A 17,838-nucleotide genomic window follows, 5' to 3' on the forward strand; every position below is an offset into this window, starting at 1 on the left:
AGTGGTAAAAACACTGATACTGGTCCTGTTAAACTCTGAAAATTAATTTAAATAATTTCTGTAGAATCTTAAGGCATAATTCAAATAGCTTAATAAATTGAAAGTTTCACCTTTTCCCTTTTTCAGTGCTCTTGTTAACAGTGCCCCAGTGGAGTTGTCATTGGTATTTATGATTTCATGCTGTTCTACATTTACCCTCTGCAATCCACAATGAGCTGCATGGCAGAGGGTACCTCCCATTGTACTAGTTATTAGAGTTTCTTCATGTTCCATTCACATGTGAAGCACAGGAAGAATGATTCTGTGAATGCTTCTGCGCATGCAATAATTATTCTAATCTTATCCTCGTGACCCTATGTGAGTGATATGTAGGGGGTTGTAGTATATACCCAGAGTAATAATTTAAAGCCAGTTATTGAAACTTTGTTAGTAGACTTTCCCAGGATAGTTTACATCTGTCTTCAAGAGTCTTCCAGTTCAGTTCCTTCAGTATCTCTGTGACAGTCTCCCACAGGGTAAACAAACCTGTGACCATTCATGCTGTCCCTCTCTGTGTACGTTCAACATCTCCTGTTAGCCCTATCTACTAAAGATCTCACACTCTTATGTAGTATTCTAGAACTTCTCATATGAGTGATTTGTAAGCAATCTCCTTCGTAGATTGATTGCACTTCCCCAGTATTCTACCAATAAACCAAAGTTTACCAACAGATTTACCCACAACTGAACCTATGTGATTATTCCATTTTATATCAGTACAAAGTGTTACACACAGATGTTTGTATGAGTTCGCTGATCCCAACAATGACTCATTGATATTATGATCATAGAATACTATGTTTTTTTCATTTTGTGAAGTGCAATATTTTACATATTTGAACATTTAGAGCAAGTTGCCAATCTGTGCATCATGTTGAAATCATATCAAGGTCTGACTGAATATATATGCATTTTCTTTTGGATAGTACGTCATTATATATAACTGCATCATCTGCAAAAAGCCTGATTTTACTATTAATCTTGTCTACGAGGTCATTGAGACTAGAACCGCGGCTGGGTCACTCGTGACCCACTTTTTTGTTCTTTCGTTTGTCACTATTTTGCATTATTGCCTAGAGTGCTGAATTTTGTGACGTTTTATTAACTAAGATAATTAGCGATTATACATAATTTTACGTTATATGGGGAAACCTTAAAAGAGAAATACGAAGATTCACCTAGAACTGCAGACATGTCAATTCTGACTAGAGTCCTGCATGACCGAGTAAGCGAGCACAAAATACGAGGTGGGGCGAGCGCACCCTAACTGGATAGGCTGCCCGCACTAGTTCTTGTGACCGAGCATAGAAGCCGTGACCGAATACGTAGCACATAACTTCAAACACATTACACGTGTTATTATCTGTGAGAGACTGCAGCCAGTACGGGCCTCTTATTTGTGGTGTGTCTGTCTCTGTAACCATGCAGCGCGAGGAAGTCAGTGTAGTAAGACGTAAGATTGAAACCAATGTTTACACATAAAAGAAACGGGAAGGTCTAAAAAGCCAAGTATGGAGTACATTTCTGTTGGTTGTAGACGAAAACATTGCGTCTACTGGGTACGTATCGTGCACAAACTGCTCCACTTTATTTTTTTTCCAGTCGGGAACCACTCATTTAAAGAAACACAGTTGCAAGAATACTCACAAAGATCGCTTCTTTGGCCTTCCTTCCGTTATCTTAATATGCTTGAAATAAGTGAAAAGCAGGAAATTCTTAACAATGTGCGACAAATGTGTGTTACGTAAGCAGGTACAACATTCAATCATTAACATAATCGTTTTTGCATAGTTAGTGGACAGTGTATTATAGAGAAGCGGGAATGTTGTGACTCGTCTAATATTTCATTAACTTAAAACATCTCGTTTTTATGGGAACAGGGGTCGGGTTGTTTGGGGGGAGAGACCAAACAGCGAGGTCATCGGTCTCTTATGGGAATGTTTCAATGGTTTCCATATCAGTTCTGTATTACTTGTCTCTTTTGTTTATTATCATAGATCCTTCAAGTACTGTGTCATCACCACCCAGAAAGAGAGCTCGTTTCTAGGAATGGAGGAACAAAAGATCATCCGCAGCAGATGAAGTAGATCTGTACATTTTAATGCACCCCGGAGATGATGATGACATCTTAAAGTGGTGGAGCAGACATGAAACAGATCTGCCAGGTTTGGCTGCAGTTGCAAGACGTATTTTATGTATCCCAGCAACAAGCACACCTAGTGAAAGGTGCTTTAGTAAAGCCGGCATGTTACTAACAAATTGCCGCAGCCAATTAAATCCGGAACGCGTTAGTGATTTCCTGCTGATCAACAATAACTATAATTTTGTTTATGTTGCAAACAATTGAAACGTATGACAAGTTACGTCTGTAAATGTTTAATGTTCTTTGTATGCGTTCTTTATGAAGATGGTTGTCTTCTAGATTACAGGGAAAGCACTTATTTAATGTTTCCTATAAATGAAAGGAAAAATATCTCTTTTGTTTGGAAATGAGACTCGTCTTCTATCCGCGATTGTATTGAAATATCATTTTACTTCCCAGGTGCTTTATGAATTTAGCTGTGTCACGTACCCGTTCTTGGAAATGTTACTTTTGTATTGAGAGAGAGAGAGAGAGGCGTTGGATTTGTACAGTAAAGTACAGTGCAGCGAGCCGGGTCGAGGCGAGGTGAGACGTCAGCGGTGACCGGTCATGCTCGGTTATCCGCGTGTCCGGAATCCGGACAACAGACATGGGGCGAGTACGTGACCGAGCTGAGTGGTATGGGGCCGGACACGAGCGGCTCGATCCCCCCGTCAACAGGCGAGCAGTGACCGGTCAAACACTGAGCGTTGCAGCACTCTAGTTCTGACCCCTCTGCTGCATCTGCTATAACAATCGAATTTTTTGTGTAGCTTCACGCTTATTGTTAGATTATGTTTGAACAATGATCACAAAACTCCCTTTTATTTCATTGCCTGATGACATTGCAGTTTTCCAGAAAAGAAGGAGAGGGAGAGCAGTTTGAAACATTTCTGACCGTGTACGCAACTATTGCGCAGCCAGTGCTTTTTTTCATGAAACGTGGTTTTAGTAGTGCATTCTAACTGTGTAAATAGTGCATGCAGCATACAAATTTATTATGGCCAAACATCTGCGAACAGAAAAGGACATTATAAATGTGCTAAATGAGATTTGGGATTGTGAATCTGAGGGCTAGCCACTGGTGTCTTCATCTGAGGAAGACGTAGTTCCAGATTTTTTATGAGAAGATGATGTTACTCCTCAGGATGTTCTGCTGGTTATTGATGAGGAAAGTATGCATGATTATGTGTTTGTTTTTATAATAATTATTGTTTATGTATGTGCTGTGTAGACCCAGGTTCCATTTGCAATACTTATGTTTATACATTGTTGTTTTCTTGAGTTTTTACAAGTCTTACATTACATTTATGATGGTGTGTTTTTAGTTCTAATATTCCATAATCTATTGAAAACAACTACATGTTGTAATACTAATTACTAGTATTACAGGAACAGCTGCCAAGAAGGTTACGTTAGCTCGTGGCAGTGGGTGTTGTGAGCAACGAAATGATGAAGGTTGTGGACTGTTTCAGTTCCCTTCAGGTGGAGATATTGTATCACCAGATGGATCAGCCTGGAAAGTGGGAGTTGTATTTGTCAGTTTAGCTGGCGGATATGGGCAACAGAAATTTTTCAAAGACCATGCAGGACATCTCCACATGCAAATTGAAATGTGAAGGAGATCTGCTACAGTGCTTGTCATCTGATGATAATAGACAAAATTTTGAAACACATTGTAAAATGTACTGAAACCAAAGCACGTCAAGTATTGGATTTAGATGTTGAGACTATAAACATTGAAGAACTGGAAGCTTGTGTAGCTATATTATACGTTCATGGTGCTGTAGGAGCAAAGAGCTTAGAACTAAACACATTGTGGTCAATGAAGTGGGGAAATAATTTTGTGAAGTGAACAATGGCTTGTGAGATTCAGAGAGATAATATGTTATCTCAGATGTGATGTCAGATCCACATGATCAGAACAACTTAAAGAAGTCACCTTTGCTTTAGTATCAGATATCTGTTACGAGTTCATTGCGAACACACAGCATAGCTACTTAGAAAGCTGTATATAACAATCGATGAACAGCTTTTTCCTTCAAAGTGCTGTTGCAGAGTCACAGAGTTCATGACCTCAGGACCTGACAAATACAGGCAAAAGTATTGGAAGGCATTAGATAAAAACTCCAAATATATTGTGAATGCTGTCCACTATCTAGCAAAGGATGACACTAGACCGAGTGATGAGCATCTTGGCGAGTTTGTTGTGAAAAAATTGATGCAACCTTGTCTCAATAAAGGAAGAAATGTCACATGTGACAATTTGTTCACCTCCTTGGCTCTCTGAAACCTTGAAAGCAAATGCTACGTGTCTAATGGGCACCATAAATTGATCTCGTAGGGAAATTCTGATGTGTATTAAGAAGGCAAAAGAAGTGTTATACGACACAGTATTGTTGAAGAAGTGTGATACCAAACTGACAGTTCACCAGTGGAAGAGCAACAAAAATGTCGTGGTTCTCAGCACTATGCATCCTTATGTTAAAATTGAAGATGCTTTGAAAAAGAAGCCAGATTCAGTTACATTTTATAACTGCTCTAAATATGGAGCGGTATGGTCAACCAAATGGCTCGCAAATCATCTGTCAAAGCACCATAGAGACGTTGGCCTCCTCACGCATTTTACAACTAGTTGGATATGGTATGGATAAATGCCTAGGTATTGTACAATGCTCTAAGGGTGAAAAAGTTGAAACGCAGAGACATCATACTTCAGCTGTAGGAGGAGCTTGCTGTGAAGTAAGCAGCTGCGTGAAAGACTAGTACCTCCATCACATCCGAAGTCATTCCTGAGCGTCAAGGAAAGTGAACAGGTTGCCTTGTAAAGCCTAACAGTGAAGGAAACAAACCATTTGTGAATTGTCATATGTGGAAGAAAAAGCTGTGTGCAATGAAATTAATGTACATCAAATGACTATTATTTGTGTAATTCTTCACGCTCTCCCAGCAATCTAATGACCCCTTGGGTTGTCAGGTATTCTGCCAGATATCAGCGTCGTACTTGCACATACGATGCTGATATCCAGCAGAACACCCAACAGCCCAAGATGTCACTATTATTTGCGCTCGTTATGTGGTGGTAGCCAGTGAAGGCCCCCAGTAAATGTGTGTAAGTTTTTTAAAATAATAAATGATAAATTGTGAAAAGCTACTTTATTTTTGTTGATTTCATAACAAAGTTTCCAGCACTTCAAAGCATAGATTCATCACTAGTAACAATAACCCTTTGATGCAGGATAATAAAAGGGGGAGATATGTGTGTCATTAGTGACTCAGCTGCGGTTCTAGGTACATCCAGTTGTCAGCAATTCTAGTGTTAATATACAACGTGGACAGCAAAGGTCCCAACAGAATGCCCTGGGGCACACCCAAAGTTACTTCTGCATCTAATGAAGACTCTCCATCCAAACAGCATGTTATGTCCTCCCTACCAAAAATTCCTCAATCGAGTCACAAAATTCACTTGATACCGCATATGATTATACTTTTGACAATAAGTTAGGTGTGGTACTAAGCCAGACACTTTTAGAAATCAAGAAATACAGCATCTACCCGTTCGCCTTGATCCATAGCTTTCAGAATGGCATGTGAGAAAAGAGCGAGTTGGATGTCACATGATCAATATTTTCCAAAATCCATGCTAGTTGGCATTGAGGAGGTCATTCTGTTCAAGATGCCTCATTATGTTTTAGCTCAGAGTATGTCCTAAGATTTTACAACAAATCAATGTCAAAGATATTGGACAGTTGTTTTTTGGATATTGAATGGTAATTTCTACTACGCTTCTTGTAGACAGGTGTGACCAATGCCTTTTCCCAAGAACTGGACACAGCTTTTTGTTTGAGAGCTCTATGATAGATTATAGTTAGAAGGGGGACTAACTCAGCTGCAAATTCAGTATAGAATCTCACAGGGATTCCATCAGGCCCTGGAGCTTTATTCAGTTTTAATGATTTCAGCTGTTTCTCAACACCTTTAGTACCAAATTTGTGTTTAGTGCAACTGTTCGTGTGACAGTGCATAGTTACCAGTTCAGTAAAAAAAAGTATTATGAATAAGTTCTGTGTCAAAGTGTTGGTGATCATTGTAACATAGATGGCAGTTGCAAAAGCAATCTTAATATTAACCTGTGTATATTTTGCACACTCTGAAACCTGTCACTTAATCGCATTTATTGTCCTCTGTTTTATATAATTGGTGTGGCAACCAGAAAATAATTTGTAACATTTACAATAGAAAGTCAAAGTGACTTCGTCAGTGCCCCATGCTGTAAGTAAGGTGTAACTGTGGTTATAGCTCCAGAGGTTCTTACATTAAGAATGACAGAATGTGAAATATTTTGATTAGCTTATGGAGTAGACAGCCAAATTGCACGTTCAGTGGCAAAGAGCATTAAATGTGCATTTATCAATGTGTTTGGTGGGTTGTTTCCCACTAATCGGTGGCGTTCTTTTTTCTGTCACTCAACAGTATAAAAAGTGTTTTATGAATATCATGTTCTTCAACAAGCAGTGCTCAAAGTTAAAGCCCACAAATGTAGTAGGAGATTATCAGAATGAACTGTGCATCAGCCCTGCGAGAGTGGACCCTAAAGCTCAATTGATGTCACCCTGCTACCATGGCATCCTCTGCAGTGACATGTCATGCAGACGTGGTATGGAGGAGGATGGGCTCAGCAGACCACTCTCCCTGCCATTGTTGACTTTCCAGACCTTGGAATTGGTACTTCTCACTTATGTAGTTGCTCATTGGCATCTTGAGGTAGAGCTTACGCAATTCTAGTTCTCCCACCAAAGAAAAATCCTTTGTAGTATCAGGAATCGAACCCTTGTGTTCCACATCAGGATCAGCTATATAGGCAGACTGATAATTGATGTGAATTATATTTTGGAGGTGGACTATAATGTTTGCGCCATCAACAGGAAGAAAATATCTTTGACGTGATAGTGGAACTGCCTTCTCTCAACAAACATTACTTGTGAACACATCTCTGTCAGAGATATTTCATATTGTATTAGTATATTTGACAAATTTCTCCACTTTGAATCAGATATCATATTTCTACTTCAAAAGATAGTGTTATAGCTGAAATCAGAGTTTTGTTCTTTTAGAGGATTAAAACTCTTCCTAATGTGGAGAATTAGATGAGTTGTTGAATACAATTTGTGCTATGTTTGAAAAAGTTCAAGAAATAAACTGAGCTGCCATGTAATTAATCAGCATCAGCACTGTAACTTTCATTATCTATTCACATTCACTTCTTCCAGTCACATCTCCTGGAAATTGGAGATTAATCCAATAACAAGTAATCAATTATGGCAGCCTCTCCATCCTCACAAAAAACAACTAGCGTGTCCTGAATAAAATTCTTTACGTGGACACTATAGGAGAATCTAAATGCCACCATTGGAACTAGATAGGTACTCTTCATCCAACTCACTTGCACCATAATACTATATGACAGTGAATGCAATTGAAGAAAGATAATTAGTTCATACTGATTGTTTGTTTGTTGTCTTGTAGATATAAAATGATCAGTAGTGATGCTTGTGAACTGTGAAACATATAGTAGTTCCATTTGAATTGCTATATCTCTTAGATATGGATTTCATAAGATTCTTTTCCTGAGCGTACGTTGTATTCATTTTGGGTGGATTTGTTTTGTTTATTTATTTCAGAAATGAGAAGTTAGATATTCGTTACAGTAATTTACATTTTCATTACAGTATTGTTTGTGAACTTGGCATAAATAAATAAACAAATGAACACAAAGACATATGAAACTCACTGCCGCTTCCTGTCACTCCCCACCCCCTCTTCCACTCCCTCTCTGAAATGAGCATATTTTTACACTGTACAGGGCTTGTTTGCTTCACAGTGACCATGCTGCAATGATAAGTTGCAGTAAATTTGAAAACTTTTGGACGATTTGTTTGGAGTGACCTTTATCCCAGACCCTTATCCTCAAGTGTATCTCCGTCTTCACCCCAACTACATCTCCTTCTAAACCCCCACTCCCCTCACACACACAGACCCTTTAACGCAGTATAGCCAAGAATTCAGCTTGCGAACTATGCCCTGGCAAGAGTGCTGTAGCGTTCAGCCTGGCTGCACATTGGTCCCGCTGCCACGACACAGTCTTAGCTTAGAGGTGAAGCAGGAAAACTGCAAACATTCAGTATATAAATGGCAATGCACTTGTACTGCATACAGCACGATTTTATATTTTACATTCCTCAACAACATGGATCACAAACAAAAAAAATTTCAGTGTTTTTAGTTACTTTTGGTGCACTGAAGACATAATATAATATTTATATGGTACACACTGTCGGCATGCGGTCAGATACAGACAGTTTCACAGATTTTCACACTTAGATTGCCATGTAATCATGTCTTATTTAGTTTCATAATTAAAAAAAGGGTCTTTCACACATGTGTTGAATGAAGTATTGTAACACTTTGGTAACCTCATTATGGAGTCATGGAAACTTTACCTGAGGAAAACGGCGTAGACGTCCAGAATAGTTTTAACATAAATGGATTTGTCATTAAAATAGAAGTTACGTTGGAGATCAATCAGTTACATTTTCGCATACATGGTGACACTTCCTAGTGATATGGCCAATGGCCTCAAATGCAGCTCAAAAACATGTAAAATTGGCAGTGTCCTCAAAATGTTTAGAAAACTATCCTTGTAATTCTTTCAAGGCCACAATGAATTCTTCGTATCTCACATTTTCTTTATTACTAGTGAGCTTGGGGCAACTAGACTGTCCCTTCTACAATGTGATTTTCTTTTTATATGCTTCCCCATCAAACCATAAATCAGTTATTTCTCACTTTGCAATGTCTTACTGTCTACAGCATTCAGTTAACTCCACAAAAAGTGCGAGGTCGGCAATCCATTTCATATGTTCTGATTTTTGTTCCTGCACTCCTTTTTCCATGGACTCCATGCCTGCAAGTTCAGCACAAAGTGCTTCTTGATGTAGGGAACAATTAATCCCATTTGTCAATCACAATTTTTTGCTCTTTCCTGGTTAACTAAATCTTTTAATTTTTGCTGCATATTATTGTAATGTTATTTCATAGCAAACTTGCAGTAAACATCAATTATGTGACTGCGTAATAGATGTTGAGAATTTTCATCCCTCTCTTTCATTATTCATATTCAGTTTTAAAGGCGTGTGAAAGTAGATCACTAGAGTGTCTCCGTTTGCGCAAACAGCCACTGGACATTTGACCGCACTTCACACCACAGACAAATAATGAAGGAAGAACACTGACACCATGTCCCAGCCAAACGGATGAGAGTTGTGCTCACTGAAAAATGCCACACCACAATAACAAATGAAATTTTGCACTTTGCTGGGTACTTACAAGAATGGCTGAGCAAAGCCGAGACAGGACGAACCTCGGTGTCCATGCAGTCTGCGTGTCTGGCACACTTGCGATTTGACACACTGTGGCTGACCATGATCTAATGCTTCGCAAAATCCATAAATGTAATCGATCTGGATACCCTGTTGTAGATGTTTGCTGTTCTCCAATGGAAGGAACCTTAGCTCTTGTTGACCAACAGCTCCAACTCATTGCCTACTATCTAGCTTTCCATATCAAGGCCACAAAGCAGTCCCACCTCTTAACATTGCCACATTAGCACCAGGATCCCTACTTGTCACTGTTGGGCCACCTGCCTGTAAACCAACATCCCCCATACCATTGTTTTTGTCACTAGCGAAATATACCTATCCCAATGTCTTGCCAGCTATATCTTTATCCATAAACACTTTTGGATTGTGTATGGGAGGAGAGGAGATATATAAATACAAACTAATCCACTGCATGACTGTGGGCACCTACATAGCACCTTCATTTTCCAACCTATTAATAAGCCATGTAGAGGAAATCATTGTAGCTACCCTTGATCCTAAACTGGTTCAGATTCAGTGATATCTTTATGATCTGGACTCAGGCCTAATATAGTCGATCCACATACCTCAACGCCTCCTCCCCTATCCACTTTGTTTAGTTCTCCTCTTGTAAGACCTCCACAGACAAGCACTAGGATCTGAATTTGGTCCGCATTCAGATGTTCTCCTTAATACACACACATTAATGCTTCTTTAACCACCTTCATGAACTAGCTACAGAGAAGCACCTCACACACACACACGCACACACACACACACACACACACACACACACACACACACACACACACGTTACTTTATGTTCCCTTGATTGGCACAACTTAACAATGTTCTTCTGCACCAGGACTCTTGACTTCTTATCATTGTGCCTGGAAATAATGAACTTCCTACCACAGTCTTTCACACTTCTCCCGGGGTGATCGTCAACTGATCACCCAGTCTACGAAATACACTCCTGGAAATGGAAAAAAGAACACATTGACACCGGTGTGTCAGACCCACCATACTTGCTCCGGACACTGCGAGAGGGCTGTACAAGCAATGATCACACGCACGGCACAGCGGACACACCAGGAACCGCGGTGTTGGCCGTCGAATGGCGCTAGCTGCGTAGCATTGGTGCACCGCCGCCGTCAGTGTCAGCCAGTTTGCCGTGGCATACGGAGCTCCATCGCAGTCTTTAACACTGGTAGCATGCCGCGACAGCGTGGACGTGAACCGTATGTGCAGTTGACGGACTTTGAGCGAGGGCGTATAGTGGGCATGCGGGAGGCCGGGTGGACGTACCGCCGAATTGCTCAACACGTGGGGCGTGAGGTCTCCACAGTACATCGATGTTGTCGCCAGTGGTCGGCGGAAGGTGCACGTGCCCGTCGACCTGGGACCGGACCGCAGCGACGCACGGATGCACGCCAAAACCGTAGGATCCTACGCAGTGCCGTAGGGGACCGCACCGCCACTTCCCAGCAAATTAGGGACACTGTTGCTCCTGGGGTATCGGCGAGGACCATTCGCAACCGTCTCCATGAAGCTGGGCTACGGTCCCGCACACCGTTAGGCCGTCTTCCGCTCACGCCCCAACATCGTGCAGCCCGCCTCCAGTGGTGTCGCGACAGGCGTAAATGGAGGGACGAATGGAGACGTGTCGTCTTCAGCAATGAGAGTCGCTTCTGCCTTGGTGCCAATGATGGTTGTATGTGTGTTTGGCGCCGTGCAGGTGAGCGCCACAATCAGGACTGCATATGACCGAGGCACACAGGGCCAACACCCGGCATCATGGTGTGGGGAGCGATCTCCTACACTGGCCGTACACCACTGGTGATCGTCGAGGGGACACTGAATAGTGCACGGTACATCTAAACCGTCATCGAACCCATCGTTCTACCATTCCTAGACCGGCAAGGGAACTTGCTGTTCCAACAGGACAATGCACGTCCGCATGTATCCCGTGCCACCCAACGTGCCCTAGAAGGTGTAAGTCAACTACCCTGGCCAGCAAGATCTCCGGATCTGTCCCCCATTGAGCATGTTTGGGACTGGATGAAGCGTCGTCTCACGCAGTCTGCACGTCCAGCACGAACGCTGGTCCAACTGAGGCGCCAGGTGGAAATGGCATGGCAAGCCGTTCCACAGGACTACATCCAGCATCTCTACGATCGTCTCCATGGGAGAATAGCAGCCTGCATTGCTGCGAAAGGTGGATATACACTGTACTAGTGCCGACATTGTGCATGCTCTGTTGCCTGTGTCTATGTGCCTGTGGTTCTGTCAGTGTGATCATGTGATGTATCTGACCCCAGGAATGTGTCAATAAAGTTTCCCCTTCCTGGGACAATGAATTCACGGTGTTCTTATTTCAATTTCCAGGAGTGTAGAAAGTATCGGTCACGCAAAATTCAGCTTGCCCTTTTCTCCCATAAAAACCTGTGAAGTATAAATTAACACAGATGAGTATGGAAGACAGTCCCATAATGTTCGAATACAGCTGCTTGACACAGTCAGTTGCAGAGTAGTATGAAGTGAATCGATCAAGGCAAGTGGTCAAGTTTGGTTTACTGGTAGAATTATAGGAAAACATAGCTTATCTATAAAAGAGACAGCACAGAGAACACTACTGCGACCCATTCTTGAGTACTGCTCAAGTGTGTTGGATCCACACCATGTCAGGCTAAAGGAAGACACTGAACCAATTCAAAGGTTTGCAGCTAAATTTGTTAGCAATAGGTTTGATCAGCACACAAGTATTACAGAGGCACTTTCTGAATTCAAATGGGAATCCCTGGAGGGTAGGCGATGTTCTTTTCTCAAGGCACTATTGAGAAAATTTAGTCAACCAGGATTTGAGGCTGACTGTGGAATGATTCTACTGCCACCAATGTACATTTTATGTAAAAACAACAAAAATAATATATAATAAATTAAGGCTAGTATGAAGGCATATAGACAATTATTTTTATGACATTTGGAACTGGAAAGGAAATGACTAGTAGTGGTACGAGGTACCTTCGCCACGCACCATGTGGAGTATGTATGTAGATGTAGCTATCTTGATCCAGCCTTAAGCCACATCCCCCTCCCCACATATTCATCACATCTCTTTGGAAGAACCAGGTGGCAGACCTGTGAAATGCTCTCAACTCACACATCTTATTCCAGTCTTATCACAGGAATATCCTATCCTGTCATAGGTTGGCTGACCTGTGAAAGCAGTTCTGTCATATACCAATTCTATTTAACATTTGCACAGCTTTTTATGTGGGTGTGGCCTCCATTAGGAGCCCACCAGAATGAATGGGCACTTGGCCAAAAGCAGAATTGACCACCAGTGGCAGAAGATGTCGAATACGACTACAACATACTCTTATTCAGTGGTTACTTCACAATCTGTGCAATTTGGATTAGAGCAAACTCTCCACTCTACAGGTTCTCTGAGTTACTAGATGGAAATTTTCTTACAACTCTTCCTTTTGATCTCGTAGTCCTTTTGGGTTCAATCTCCACTGTAGTTGGGGTCAGGAATAACGGCGGTCGCGTTTAGGTTTGTTCTGCGCACCTACGTCATGTATTATCCAATAGCCAAGCATTTCAGTAGCTTTCTAAACACTACTTTGAATGCTGTAGCCAGTGCAAGCATTAAAGATGAGCAAAGCAAGTTATTTAGTGAAATTTAATTCCATTTGTTGGGAGTTGTCATTGCTGATGGTGGTAAGCAGAAAATTCTACACAAGCCAGCTAGAGACATAATTTGCAGGATGCATGCTTTCTTCAAACACAAATGTTGCTTGGAACAACACTTCAATGTCGATACATGTCTCGATCTGCGCGGTCCACCACCATTCATGACTCTGCTTATAGTCCCTGTCTCTCATTCAGTTCCATCTCTTTTCCCATACCCTGTCCCCCCTTCGCCTCCACTTCAACCTTTCAATATACGTTCACACTCGTGCTGTCGTACGTACCTGCCCACTACTCTATGTATTAACTTCCTCAATTTTCTATGATGTTGAGCCTGGTCATGCACTATTTTTTAAAAGAGTAAACTGCCATTTTACCATGTATTACTATATTTATCATCTGTACTATCTATATTTTGCATCTTACGTCATTATGAAGTACAATCCTAAAAGTTGCAATTGTGTGGTCCTTACATGCAAAAGGATGTGGGCTCAAATCCTGTCAGGTGCTTTGAAATTTTGTTTTTGTGTAAGTGCTTTGGACTGCCTCTACGAACATGAGATAACAATGGTCTAACAACATTTAGCATTGAACTTGATAAGCTGAAATCTAGATTGTACAGAAGATAAATATAGTAATACACAGCCAGATGGTGGTTTACTCTTTTAAAAATTCATCAGTTTTATTAACACAACTGTGTGTGTTATTTCCCCAAAACTAAAGCGTTCTTTGAGCAACTTTAACTTACATTTCATTTTTCTTCTGTAACTATGTAATAAGATTACTGTCTTGTTTGAGATTCTTTTACAAGAAATATATTTTGGTTTATTTCTTGGAATCACTTTACATAAAATCGTAAATCAGACTTGTTTAAAATAAGCAGGTACATCTGCCCTGCCAAAGTAGCTTAAAGCTGTTGTCCACACTGGGTTGTGCAGCCAGTGGACCAAATTGAATTAAAAATTGTATGGATGTTTCTGTGCCCACGTTTAACCATTCATTTTCATTTATGGTACATATGAGTAATAGTAAGAATTCACCTCTTAATTATGTAAGGCATTAATGTTGGCAAATTGTTGCATAATTTTCCTCCATTTAATTCCTTTACGAGGGTATCAGAGGAATAAGTTACAGTAGAAGTTGTATTGCCAAGTAAATGGAAATAAGTGTCCTAGATCACAACATGTCATGAGCAGCACAGAGAAAACAGCAGGAGGATCTTGGTTGATAAGGACAGTATTTGACAATATTTTACAACATTCCACGTAGGAAATATATATCTAAAAACAAAGATGATGTGACTTACCAAATGAAAGTGCTGGCAGGTCGACAGACACACAAACAAACACAAACATACACACAAAATTCAAGCTTTCGCAACAAACTGTTGCCTCATCAGGAAAGAGGGAAGGAGAGGGAAAGATGAAAGGATGTGGGTTTTAAGGGAGAGGGTAAGGAGTCATTCCAATCCCGGGAGTGGAAAGACTTACCTTAGGGGGAAAAAAGGGCGGGTATACACTCGCACACACACACATATCCATCCACACATATACAGACACAAGCAGACATATTTAAAGACAAAGAGTTTGGGCAGAGATGTCAGTCGAGGCAGAAGTGCAGAGGCAAAGATGTTGTTGAATGACAGGTGAGGTATGAGTGGCGGCAACTTGAAATTAGCGGAGATTGAGGCCTGGTGGATAACGGGAAGAGAGGATATATTGAAGAGCAAGTTCCCATCTCCGGAGTTCGGATAGGTTGGTGTTAGTGGGAAGTATCCAGATAACCCGGACGGTGTAACACTGTGCCAAGATGTGCTGGCTGTGCACCAAGGCATGTTTAGCCACAGGGTGATCCTCATTACCAACAAACACTGTCTGCCTGTATCCATTCATGCGAATGGACAGTTTGTTGCTGGTCATTCCCACATAGAATGCGTCACAGTGTAGGCAGGTCAGTTGGTAGTTCACATGGGTGCTTTCACACGTGGCTCTGCCTTTGATCGTGTACACCTTCCGGGTTACAGGACTGGAGTAGGTGGTGGTGGGAGGGTGCATGGGACAGGTTTTACACCGGGGGCGGTTACAAGGGTAGGAGCCAGAGGGTAGGGAAGGTGGTTTGGGGATTTCATAGGGATGAACTAAGAGGTTACGAAGGTTAGGTGGACGGCGGATAGACACTCTTGGTGGAGTGGGGAGGATTTCATGAAGGATGGATCTCATTTCTGGGCAGGATTTGAGGAAGTCGTATCCCTGCTGGAGAGCCACATTCAGAATCTGATCCAGTCCCGGAAAGTATCCTGTCACAAGTGGGGCACTCTTGTGGTTCTTCTGTGGGAGGTTCTGGGTTTGAGAGGATGAGGAAGTGGCTCTGCTTATTTGCTTCTGTACCAGGTCGGGAGGGTAGTTGCAGGATGCGAAAGCTGTTGTCAGGTTGTTGGTGTAATGCTTCAGGGATTCCGGACTGGAGCAGATTCGTTTGCCACGAAGACCTAGGCTGTAGGGAAGGGACCGTTTGATGTGGAATGGGTGGCAGCTGTCTTAATGGAGGTACTGCTGCTTGTTGGTGGGTTTGATGTGGACGGACATGTGAAGCTGGCCATTGGACAGGTGGAGGTCAACATCAAGGAAAGTGGCATGGGATTTGGAGTAGGACCGGGTGAATCTGATGGAACCAAAGGAGTTGAGGTTGGAGAGTTAATTCTGGAGTTCTTCTTCACTGTGAGTCCAGATCATGAAGATGTCATCAATAAATCTGTACCAAACTTTGGGTTGGCAGGCCTGGGTAACCAAGAAGGCTTCCTCTAAGCGACCCATGAATAGGTTGGCGTACAAAGGGGCCATCCTGGTACCCATGGCTGTTCCCTTTAATTGTTGGTATGTCTGGCCTTCAAAAGTGAAGAAGTTGTGGGTCAGGATGAAGCTGGCTAAGGTAATGAGGAAAGAGGTTTTAGGTAGGGTGGCAGGTGATCGGCGTGAAAGGAAGTGCTCCATCGCAGCGAGGCCCTGGACGTGCGGGATATTTGTGTATAAGGAAGTGGCATCAATGGTTACAAGGATGGTTTCTGGGGGTAACGGATTGGGTAAGGATTCCAGGCGTTCGAGAAAGTGGTTGGTGTCTTTGATGAAGGATGGGAGACTGCACGTAATGGGTTGAAGGTGTTGATCTACGTAGGCAGAGATACGTTCTGTGGGGGCTTGGTAACCAGCTACAATGGGGCGGCCAGGATGATTGGGTTTGTGAATTTTAGGAAGAAGGTAGAAGGTAGGGGTGCGGGGTGTCGGTGGGGTCAGGAGGTTGATGGAGTCAGGTGAAAGGTTTTGTAGGGGGCCTAAGGTTCTGAGGATTCCTTGAAGCTCCGCCTGGACATCAGGAATGGGATTACCTTGGCAAACTTTGTATGTGGTGTTGTCTGAAAGCTGACGCAGTCCCTCAGCCACATACTCCCGACGATCAAGTACCACGGTCATGGAACCCTTGTCCGCCGGAAGAATGATGATGGACCGGTCAGCCTTCAGATCACGGATAGCCTGGGCTTCAGCAGTGGTGATGTTGGGAGTAGGATTAAGGTTTTTTAAGAATGATTGAGAGGCAAGGCTGGAAGTGAGAAATTCCTGGAAGGTTTGGAGAGGGTGATTTTGAGGAAGAGGAGGTGGGTCCCGCTGTGACGGAGGACGGAACTGTTCCAGGCAGGGTTCAATTTGGATAGTGTCTTGGGGAGTTGGATCATTAGGGGTAGGATTAGGATCATTTTTTTTCATGGCAAAGTGATACTTCCAGCAGATCCACAAATGTCTGCTTGTGTCTGTGTATGTGCGGATGGATATGTGTGTGTGAGTGAGTGTATACCTGTCCTTTTTTTCCACTAAGATAAGTCTTTCCGCTCCCGGGATTGGAATGACTCCTTACCCTCTCCCTTAAAACCCACATCCTTTTGTCTTTCCCTCTCCTTCCCTCTTTCCTGATGAAGCAACCGTTGGTTGCGAAAGCTTGAATTTTGTGTGTATATTTGTGTTTGTTTGTGTGTCTCTCAACCTGCCAATGCTTTCGTTTGGTAAGTCACATCATCTTTGTTTTCTCTCTCATGCATATGTATTTTGACATCCAGCCAGTCTTCCTCTATAACAGGATCACTAATTCAGGCTTGTGTGTTAGCTCTTAAATCATAGGTCATCATTGGAATCCTGCTGGGTTGGACTATTAAACTAGTGGCAAGGGGGGGGGGGGGGGGGTGAATTGTTATGATTTAAAGTTCTTAGTCATCAACTGTGTTACATTGTCAAGGATTAAATTCTAAATATATTTGCAATCTTCTATGAAGCAACCGTTCGCAATCTTCCATATGTAAGTTGGCAATGTTAATGCTGATGGCCCACCTAGGGTACATGCAAAATAAGCGTGTTACTCACAAACTAGGGGCCAGTGTGAGGTAGCTTGAAGCAGTGCAGAAAGTATCCACGTGTTATCTGATGGGGCAGCACACAGTAACAGCATCAAATGCAGTGGACTGGCACCAACTGGCTTGACAGAATGAACGTAACATTCTCTGCCCATTCTTGCACAGCT

At 42.2% G+C, this 17,838-nt stretch overlaps 1 protein-coding gene across 1 annotated transcript in view; it reads left to right on the forward strand.

Moving 5' to 3' along the window:
* LOC124613098 (PHD finger protein rhinoceros) overlaps positions 1-17,838 on the forward strand; it is a 246,420-nt gene that overhangs the window by 36,520 nt on the left and 192,062 nt on the right. The window lies entirely within an intron of this gene.

Source organism: Schistocerca americana, chromosome 4 (genome assembly GCF_021461395.2).
Source record: "Schistocerca americana isolate TAMUIC-IGC-003095 chromosome 4, iqSchAmer2.1, whole genome shotgun sequence".
NCBI lineage: Eukaryota > Metazoa > Arthropoda > Insecta > Orthoptera > Acrididae > Schistocerca > Schistocerca americana.